Source organism: Colossoma macropomum, unplaced genomic scaffold, assembly GCF_904425465.1.
Source record: "Colossoma macropomum unplaced genomic scaffold, Colossoma_macropomum, whole genome shotgun sequence".
Lineage (NCBI taxonomy): Eukaryota > Metazoa > Chordata > Actinopteri > Characiformes > Serrasalmidae > Colossoma > Colossoma macropomum.
Genome location: NW_023494795.1, coordinates 26,568,046 through 26,579,487, shown reverse-complemented (window position 1 = coordinate 26,579,487; position 11,442 = coordinate 26,568,046).

Below are 11,442 nucleotides of genomic sequence, written 5' to 3'. Positions count from 1 at the left end.
CTGCTATTACTATTGCTTTTTGGGTGATTGAGTCCCAAGCGTGCAGTGTCCAGCATCTGTCTAGAGACTGAGTCTGTCTCTCCACACAGTGCAGCCTGCCAGGGAAAACACAGTGAGTCAGGCCAGGGTCATCAGCCTCCAGCATCTTGCAGCACTTCCTGTGGCTGTACGCCCCCTCAGTGGCCTGTTTATGTAGGCTGTTTACTCAGCAGCCTGAGGCCTAGAGGTCCCTTGGGTCTGCCCCTGCTCACACACTTCACAACAGTGGCCTCAAGTAGAACCGGTCACAGAGACATCTCCATATGTTTACCCCACAAAGCTGAACGCATAGCGTTCACCAATCAATCAAACATTGTGTATGCTTAAACGCTGTGTAAGGGTAAAATAGTGGGGAGAACAGTGATGTGCAAAAGTCAGAGACTACCTTTTATATACTTAACTTTTAGTCAAAACAGCCATAAAGTGCAAGTTATTCATTTTTCAGTATCAGACAAACAAGCAGAAAACATACAGAAAATAACACAGAAACCTCAGCAACTAAAAACAATATAAATATTTAAGTATTTTGTATTTATGTCCACCTTTTGCCTTTATTACAGCTTCCACTTCATTTAAAGAAATCTGCAGGGATATTTTTTCACACCTCCAAAGTTCGGTTGGTTGCATTTTCTGCTTCTCACAATCCAAATAAACCCAAACACATTCAGTGATGTTGAGGTCTGGGCTCTGGGGTGGTCAGTCCATTGTGCTGAGAACTCCAGCAGCTTCTTTGTTTGATTTAGGTTTAAGTACTGTTTATGTGATGGGGACAGTTTTGGGGTCTACCAGGTCTCGCATGGTTGTTAGGAGTCCCATTTTCTCTGTAGCTTTTAATCATTTTTTGAACTCTCAATATCTTTTAATAATGAAATATCAGTCTTAGACTTTTTCACTTTTTTTTTACTTTGACTTCCTCCTTCCTTATGCAAGTGGATTATGTTATATCTGATCTCCTCAGAAACATCTCCTGAAAAATGAACAACTTGTGCTTAATTGCTATTTTGACTGGAAAATAAATAAACAAAAGGTGGTTTGTGACTTGTGCACAGTACTGTATTCTTAAAGGATACTTCAAAAATGTACACAGGAGCTTTGTAATCACACTTTAAACCCTGTTTGTTAAAGAGCCCAGTTTTTGAGCAATCTTGCTTTGGCTCAACTCTGCCACTAGAGGTCGTTGTTGAATACAAGAACTGTTACAGTAAAGCGTACTGTACTGTGTAACAATTACATTAGCTTTCTGTAATTAGAACGTTAGATTAGGACTGAAGCTTTGGACGTTGATCCTGTCCTCTGTCTGTGTGCGTGTGTGATGGGTGTGTATGTGTTTTGAGTTTTGACACGCAGATGTAACATACATTTTACTCATATTACATTGGTGAAGTTGAACTGTTTCTGTAAGCACAAAACCAAGTCTTAGAATAGAATAGAATAGCACAGAATAGAATAAAATAGAATAGAATAGAATAGAATAGCATCTATCTATCTATCTATCTATCTATCTATCTATCTATCTATCTATCTATCTATCTATCTATCAACTATTTATGTTGACAATAAATAAATGTATAAATGTAGTTGCTATCCAGTACCTTGTTTCTAATCTATCTGATCTAATATCTATCTATCTATCTATCTATCTATCTATCTATCTATCTATCTATCTATCTATCTATCTATCTATCTATCTCTCTCTCTCTCTCTCTATATACATATATATATATATATATGTGTGTGTGTGTGTATATGTATATATGTGTGTGTGTGTGTATATATATATATAGAGAGAGAGAGAGAGAGAGATAGATATATAAATAGATAAATCGATATATACATATAACTTTGGAAAAAATCAAGCTTACTCAAACCATTGTATTGCTTATTTGTTTATTCATTTTTATACTTATGCCCCACATAAATAGCATTATAAGGCATTTTCTTATTTGCTTTCGACTTTTGCACAGTACTGTATAGACCTCATCTGGTTTTGCTCTCTTGTATTCACAAAATCTGCTGTATTTTCCAGGCTGTGTTATGATATGCATGATAATGTGTGGTCATTTAAGCAGATTGGAACATGTAATTAAGTTTATATTACCGCAAATGAGATATTTTTAATATACCCACCAAATTCATGCAGCTGTCATGGGAACCAGTCTACCTCCCCCCTTTCTGAAAGCTCCTGCTCCTGTTCAAATCCTCTGTGGAATGCCAGGCACTCACGCACTGGAGCTGCGGCCTAATCCTCTGGGAAGCAGAAACACTTTCAGAACCAGCTGAGTGACTGAAAATGTTTAAAACATACCAAAATCAAGTGAGTCAACGTCTCACTAGATGACTACACCCATTATCTGACCTCAATGGTGTCACTTTTAGTTTTTCTGTGCTAATGCTAATGACTCACAGCCTGAGCGCACAGCGAATGCTATTAAAAGCATTAATAGGGTGATTTCAGCATGTTGGCAACTGGTCATTAAACCCTTTTTCCACTTACAGCAAAACAGATTAATTCATAAATACTCTTTTTTCCCTCCCTACACGCAGTTCGTAGATTGCGGTATAGTCTTTTGGCTTAGAGTAATGAATGGAGGTCTATGAGAGCTGCTGACAGGCTTCTTGTAACAGATAAGCAGTCCTGTACTTCTTGCAGTGTTGTCAAGTTACACAACCACATAAGTATTGAAAAGGGATGCAGAGTGAGATAAGATTCCATATGATTCAGAGACACATTACACAGATGATATCATTTCAGATGACTCAAGTTAAATCTAGGTTTCAGTGAATGAAATGCAGTGTTGGCTGAAGTTGTCAGAAAGTAATGTCAGAAGTAACTTCTAGACCATTTTTTAAAATAAGCAATGTTTATAATTAGATTTATTTTGTTTGTTTATACATTTCATTCAACCTGTGTGGTCATTTTCAAATGTTTCTTCAGATGTGTTGGAACTGAAATGACAATGGAAGTCATTGTGAATCGGACACCATGACACATTTGCCTTCTGTTCAGTGATGTATTTCTGAGAAAAACAGTATCAGGGAGTGGCTGGAGGGGGAGATAAAACATGACTTTTACTGGTTAATATTGTTTTTCGCCCAATGGTGCACGTTGACGTAACCACACACAGGGTCGGATGATGGTCTTTCGAGGCCCCCGGGCACAAGCACCTTTGGAGGTACCCCGAACTCTAACAATAACACATAATAAATATATTAATAAATAAAAAGAAAGAGACCTAAAAAGTTCACTTCAACATGTCATCAGATTTGGTTCTTTTTTCTTCTGAAAATAAACAAGATTAGTCTTCTTAATGTGCAATATTCTATTGTATCTATATTATAATAGTTTGTTATTTGTGTGTCCAGTTATGTCCACTTATGAATTCTTCTGGTAAAAACAGAAGCAGTCACACCCTGTCTTAGGCTGCCTTTACATGGTGAAACTTTAATGCAACTTCAGTTGCTTGAAACTTGCATGAAACTAAATTTCACTTAAGCTGGATAATGTAAAGTGTCCTGCAACTCACTTGAAACTCAGCCGCAATAGTTGTAGAAGTCTCAATATCATGAAGCAAGGTTCGTGAAACAGCCAATCAAAATGCCTATGACGCATCACATGATCATGTCTCACTACATTATCACGAACAATTGATTTTACCTGATTAATAGACATGAAAATAAAATAGAAGATTGTTCATTGGGTGGTTGAGGAGGAGATCCTCCTGATCGATTTCATACATAATTGGTTGTTTATTGTTTTGTCGATTTCCTGACTCAAGACAACAAACATGAGTTCCTTGATGTTAATGTTTCTGTGAGCAACTGCATTAACTAACTTAGCTAATTAACCACATTAGCTGTTTATTTTTCTAGGCTGCTGTTATTGTGATTTACATAGTTAGATTATTCATTTTGTCCTCTCTTGAGACAGTGGACATTCCTTTGAGAGAAAACTATTCCAGAAGAAGACACTGAGAAGCGCTCCTCAGTGAACTTGCAGTGCTTCCAGAACAGGATGAACCAGATGTGAAGTACAACCATGATGGCTACTTGAACATTCATTTTCAAAGCATAACCTTCACAGTACAGATTAAAATCTAAAATGTGTAGTAAGGAACTAGGTAGATAGCTGACTTTATATAGCAAGAATGTTGCAATGTTTTTAAAGAGAAGAGCTGCTAATTCAGCTTAGTAGTCGAATAATCAAATGAATTATGAGACACTTTCTTTAAAATTGCTTTGTGTAACTGTCAAGTTGCATGGAAATTCTCACAACATGCAGCTTGTTCCATGAAAATTTCACTGCGTAAAGCCAGTCTGAAATAACCTGTTTGAATGGCAACACAAAATCCCATTATAGTCAATAATCATATAAAAATTGAGGGGCCTGACAATAGAAAACATCTATTCATTTATTCCATTCATTCCGTTCAGTACCAGTTTGCTTGTTTAACCCATTAAAATTCCAGGCTTATTACATACTGAGGCATATTATTCAGTAACTACAGGGACTTATCTTAGTGCTATTCTTAACTTATTGTTAACTTGTTCTTAGGTCATAGAAGTGTGTAATAAACTTTTGGCCAGCCAGAAGGCCCTTGGCTGTTTAAGGGGGGTTAATGCCCCCTATGGCCACTGGTCCCACTGGCTAGGTCAGTTATCCCTGACTACAAATCGGATGTGGGGGGCAAAAGTCATTGTATTTTAATGGAAGAACACTTAATTTTTTTGTATTTTTAATGTTATATTGAATCATATTTCATATGAGCAGATAGGAAATAACCTGTCCAAATCTTACACTTATACTAGTGGTCAAACTTTATTCTCTGTGCATATTGCTTGTTATTGTCTGCTATCTGGTGTCAACCAGAGGAGGATGGGTTGCCCTTTTGAGTCTTGGTTCCTCTCAAGGTTTCTTCCTCTTGCTCTTAGGGTGTTTTTCCTTACCACTGTCACCATTGGCTCGTTCTTGGGGGTTTGGACCTGGATTTTGCTGCTTTGTGACAACGTCTGTTGTAAAAAAGCTCTATACAAATAAACTTTGTCTTGACTTGACTTCAAATTTATTTAATTTATTTGGGTGAAAAAATGCAAGGGATAACATTATGTTAATTTTGAACTACTCCTTTATGTATGTTAATCCAATTTTATGCAAAAGCCCCTGTCGGATCATATGTTTTGATGAATTTCTGGAAAATTAGTTAACACATCCTCTGCAAAGATCTTATAAATCAGCTAGAAAATCAATGAAACATGTCATTCAACCAGGGGTGCCAAAACATTTGCATAAAACTGTGTATCCATGCTTTATTGTAAGTGGCGTATTTCTCTTCCGGTGATAGTCTTGTCAGAACACAAACGAAGAAATAAACCACTGCAGAAAAGGACGACAGCTAAAAGATTACTGAGTCTTATTGGTGTTATGTCACGTTCCATACCTGCTGCTGAGAGACATAAATTCTTGTAAATGTTGCATTAAGTATGAATGGAAAATTAGAGGCTGCCCGAGAGTGGACCCGGCTGATGTGAATTTTCTTTCCTTATTTGTGTGTGTGTGTGTGTGTGTGTGTGTTTGTGTGTGTGAGTGGTGGAGCAGGCGAGACGGGTTTTTCCTGCCTGCTGATGGCTCTTACTGACAGGCGTGAGTCACTCGCTGCTACCCATTGTTAACTGTTTGCTGATGTGCATGGGGATCTGCTGGGCATTTTTTGCTGCTGCTCTCTGGTACAATGCACAATGGCACAGAGATGCTGACACCCTACAAAAATGTCTTTATTTAGCAAAATCCAAACGGCACGCACTGACACGCTAGTGGTTGACAGCAGACCTCCCCACAGCTCCCGGAAAAAGAGGGTGGAGGAGAGAGAATGCATGGACCCCCCTCCTCTCCCTTCCCCTCCCTTTTTGGCATGTTACTCTTATGACTTCAGATTACTTCCTAACTCTTTTACTTCAATCTGTTCGAACATGCTGCTTCAGCTACTGGTATGCAGTTCAGCTGGCAGGCCAGGTTTGGGATTCCAATAACAGGATTTTAATTAGCCAAACATCCAGGTATATACAGTACTGCGCAAAAGTCAGAGGGCACCCTTCATTTATTTAATTGCAGTCAACCATTTAATACACGTTTTTCATTTTTCAGGAGATTAATCATCCTGATAATCCTCTCACATAAGGAAGGAGAAATACATGAGTTTCCAATATTGGAGTTCAAAAATTAATTAAAAGCTACTGAGAAAATCCAAACAACCACCTGCAAGACCTGGTAGACCCCCAAAACTGTCCCCATCGGATAAACAGCACTTAAAGCTTTCATCTTTGAGATCTTTGAGAAGATCAAGCTCCACTCTTACATCAGATCTGAAAAAATCTACAGATGTTATGAACTGACCACCCCAAAGTCCAGACCTCAACATCACTGAATGTGTTTGGGAATTAGGTACTTGGATCGTGAGAAGCAGAAAGAGTGACCAACTTCTAAGACTGAACTCTGGAGGTGTGGAAAAACATCCCTGCAGATTTCTTTAATAACTGTGGACTCAATGCATACTGAAAAAACTGATATTATATTTAGTTGTTCTGAGTAGTTTTCTGTTAAACATATGTTTTGTGCTTTTTTCCCTTAAAAAAGTGAATAACTTGTACTTAATGGCTGTTTTGACTTGAAAGTAAATAAACAAACTGTGAGTTTTGCACAGCAGTATATAAATGTACTTTCGCCAGCACGCTTGCATCAAGAATGTGTTGTGTATGGTTCTATATAGAAACTTTTTGAGAAGGGTTCTATATAGCACCAAAAAGGATTCTTCTATTGTTACAAGCTTTACAAGAGAACAGGGGTGTCAAACTCAACCAGTAGAAGAGCCATATTAAAAAATCTCATCAAATCTGTGGGCCAGAGAAAAAAAATGCAATTAACGTTGTGCTGTAACCCAAACTGGCCATTGTTTATTCAAAATATGCAAAAACGTCAACAGTAAAGTATAGGTACTTGTAGTAGACCTTGAAATATTATACGGACACTTGAAATATTCAAAATGTAAATGTCCCCAGGGGCTCAGTCTTTTAGCCTATTTGCTTGAACTAGACATCTGTAAGTTCATTAAGACTTGGGCTTAATTTCCAAGCTGCTGAGCTGACATTAAGTGTTTATATTGGTTGAACTGCAGCTGAAATGCATTTGGTGATATGACTGGTGTGGAATTGTTTAGAATTGTGTAGAATTGAGGTGTAATCGCTGTCCCATAGATTGTTGTTGGGGCAGGAGAGTCCGAGCATGTTACGTTGCAGTGCATGCTGGGGACTGTAGTGCAGCACACTGTGAAATGGGCTAAAATTAATAGGAATGTCGTGGACCTGATCTGACTCGTGGGCCTTGTGTTCAACACATGGCTAACAGACGAACTCTTTTTGGTGCTATATAGAACCCTTTTCAAAAACGTTCTATATAGAACCATACACAACATATTCTACGTTAATCTGAAGAACGATTTCACTAAGCAAAGAACCATTTAAGCATGCACATGGTTCTTTGAGTGCTCATGGTTCTATATAGAGCCCTGTCTTTATTAAAGAACCCTTGAAGAGCCATCTGTTTTAAGAATGTAAGCATAGGCAAATTGCGAACAAGTGCATCAGTTTAAAACCCAACATTTGTTGTTGTAGAGCGATGGTTCCCAGCCCTGCTCCTTTAGTAGGCCTACTCTTCCATTGCATATTTTGGTGTAAACTTGCTCTAACACACCCACTTTAACTCAAGAAGGGCTTTCGAATTAGCTGATTAGTGATTAGTTGGATCAAGTGGCTTAGGGCAATGGTGGGTAGTATTTAGTAAATTTTTGCATCTCTCCGAGTTAATGATTGTTTTTTGGGGGTTGAATTTTATTCTGGTTCAACTGATGGACTGCTTTGCTGCTGCTCCTAATGGACTGCTTGCTGCTGTCATTGAAGATGATTTTTACCTCTACAACACCACTGTAGAGGCTACAGTAATAGCTTTTGTTAGATACATTATACATGCTTGAGTCTGTGCAGTCTGAGCCACGAAGAGGAGTCCTTCACAGTGGGAGTGAAGGGTGAAGGCAGTGGCGACCGTGTCTGGTGTGTTAACGACAGATTTTCCTGGTTGATGCGGGGCAGAATCGGAGATGTCAAGGTCAGTAAGAAGAAGAGGGAGGGCGTTTTCCTATGCAAAAACTAGCATGAATTATTCAGCTCCTCCTTTGTCTCCCTGTCCTCTTCACCGAGCAGTGGAAGCAGCTTCTCTGACAGGTTTATTCCAGTCCCGTCTAAGAAGGAAAGAGCGTCGCTCTCTTCTTCTTCACACCGCCTAAAATGGCCTTTTAATTAGGCTGGCAAATTGCAGGCAGTGTTCGCTGTTTCTGAGGAAGGGGACGGTGGGAAATGTGCGTTCCCCGAGCGTTCTTTTGTCCTCTGACTGTAAGGAGAAGCAGCTGAGATGGGACCCTTTTATTTAGGAAAGTATTTGAAACAACATATTAGCATTTTTAAAGAGCGGTAGCTTTTCTACAACCTGAATATCTCTGCAGATGCAGGTTTGGTATCCACATCATGGGTGGGCAGAGTAGGCTAAACCCAACCTCAAGTGATAGTATTGTTACCTTAAGGAAATAATGAATCAAGTAAAGTAAAAGCATCTTTCCAAAAACTTAAGCCGAAGTACAAAAGTTTCAGGTAAGAAATAGCCGAGTACTGAGTTATCTAAAGAACTACGGTGGACATTCTGAGCTCATTCAACATCTATCAGCATAGATAGAGCTCTTAGTCTAAAACAAAATGATAAACTCCAAAATTGAGAGGTGTGACCACAAAACAGTACAGACAGATAAATTAAACAAAGAACTAATTGTTAATGACCAAAAAGGAAAAAGTGCTTTCCTCACAAACATTGTTCTCTCTTTATCCTTTAGATTTAAACAGGCTGTTTTTGTGATTATGCCTGTAAAACTTGTATATCACTGCTGTCGGAAGAAAACCTCATCTCCATTTTGTTGTTTTTCATTTTTTGACATCATTTGAAAATACCTGTTCTCTTTTACATTGTGTGTAAATTTCATGAAGAATGGACCAAAAGAAATGACCCGAAATGACTTAAAGTTATCATTTTTGAGATACGAGGTTTTCTTCTGATAACAGTGATATGTAAATGAGCTCTGTTTTGATTGGCTGCTCTACATTGTGCCCCATTCAAAAACACTCAGAGCTGCAAGAATCCCAATGACTTCAGTGTGAATGGGCGGAGATAAACTGCTGTATCGGTGCTGAATAGGTGGATATATGTAAATGACTTGGTTCTCATGACATCACAAGAGACAGTTAATTCAGCAGGGCTGTTTTTGCAGCCCAGTTTCCATATATGAGCTGTATTGACCACTTGAGTGTCTGGTATATATATTACTTCAAGCTCCTGGCCCTAATTTAATGTAAAGAAATTATATTTGTTTGGTTTAAGAAGACATATGATACATATGTAAGTTTAACTACAATGGGCCAAGAGAAATGCAGAAACTTTATGTCCTGCAGATTAGCTTCTGTAATAACACTTCACAGCCCAACTTAACAAACGACCCAAACAGTGTTGCTGCTAATATGCTAGCATCAGCTCCGTAAAACTGTGTGATTTACTCAGCTGAGCAGGACATTTCCTTGTAATTTTGTATGTCTTCTAGCAGTAATGAAGGGTGACAGAAGTTGGCATATTAGGAGTGAAGTGAAGGCTGTAGCTATGCAACTGTGGCATATTAGAATGTAAAGCAGCGCTCAGCCGAGCACATCATCCACTCAACCGTGGCCATTGGAGGGTCCAATACAATAACTGCACGCCAAGGTCTCGTATTTGGGGCCACTGGACTGTGAGGCTGCAACCCTGGAACACATTCCAGGAACTAACAGTATCCACACAGGTCACTTTTCTTAAGCTGTTCACTTGATCTGGCAACTTCAGGCTCCAACTGGAAAGGGTAAAGCACAATATGTGATTCTATGGTCATCACTGCAACTACGCAAATACTACTTCTCAGTGATGGAGACTTGTCTGCTACAGTATATAAGCTACAAGTTTTGTAAACTCCTAGAATATATACAGTCATATGCAACAGTCGCCCCAGTCAAATGACATTTTGTTGATTGAAGTGAAGTGAAAGTGAAAATAAGTTCATTCTATACAGAGAACACACTTCTGCACATTGTTCTGCACAATTATGGTTTGTTTCCTTATTTTGACATGTTGGAAAAAAAATGAAACATAAAGTGTGGCCTGTGTAAAAGGAATAGCACATTTTACATTTTACATATGTTTTCAATATGTTAAACTCAGTAACTATATAGAATTTGTGCACTAAAGTGTGTAGAAAAATACTACAAGTGTGTTCTCTGTAGAGGTTGTGGTGACTTATTTTCATTTAGAGAATCAACAAAACATATAGGCTGACCAGGGGTGTTCAAATTTTGCATAAGACTGTAATGGAAATGGTGTAAAACTAATAAACAGTACGTCATGATCTTATGTGTGTGAATGTATTAGCTTAAGCAAGGAACTCCAGGATTTATTTCATTGTTATATAGTGTTTTACCCTCATCGGTTCGACAGAATTCATGTGCATCAAAGTTTCTTCACTACAATATCCATCATGCATTACACTAATACACTATAGAGAGAGGTGTAGAGTCTTATACATACACTGATATTCAACTTCCTAACAGTAACATTAGCTATCCGGGTTCCTTCTGCATTTGTCAGCAAGTGGAAAAAAATCCAGAGAGCTTGTAGTTTTTCTTAAGTTTCTCTCACCTTCAAGATACATCATCAGAAGGGGGATTTCCTAATCTTTAAACCAGAAAATCTCCTCTTGTAAATGTTGTGACACCACTGTAGTAGGTGAGCAGGCATGTCTACAACAGATGAAGCGATGATGACGTTTTTAGTTTTGACCGTAGTGTCCCTTTAATGCATGTTAATATAATGAGATTTTATTCTAAGTTATTTTAAACCATTTCTATTGGTCGATGCATAAAAGTTCACACAGGGTAAAGCAGCTGGCAAAAATATCAACTGCAAAAGTTTTGATAGTTCTGATAATGATTATTCATTTGTTTATTATTAGTATTTTGTATTGTCTGTTTATGTAAGTACTTCATCAAGACAAATTACAGTAGTCTGCGTGCTGGATTCCTCACAGCCCAGTGCACCGTGCGCGTGGGTGGTAACTCTCCTTCAGCTCTGTCGCAGATGCAGAAGTTGCACCGACTGGAGATGGTTGCCATGGCAAATGCAATTAACAGGTGCTTTCTTAAAGCCTCGCTGTTTCTATTAAGGAGCCTGCATCCTCCCTCTCCCTGCTTAGCCTGTTTTTAGGTAAATTCTTTAGACGCCTCTCTCTCTTCTCA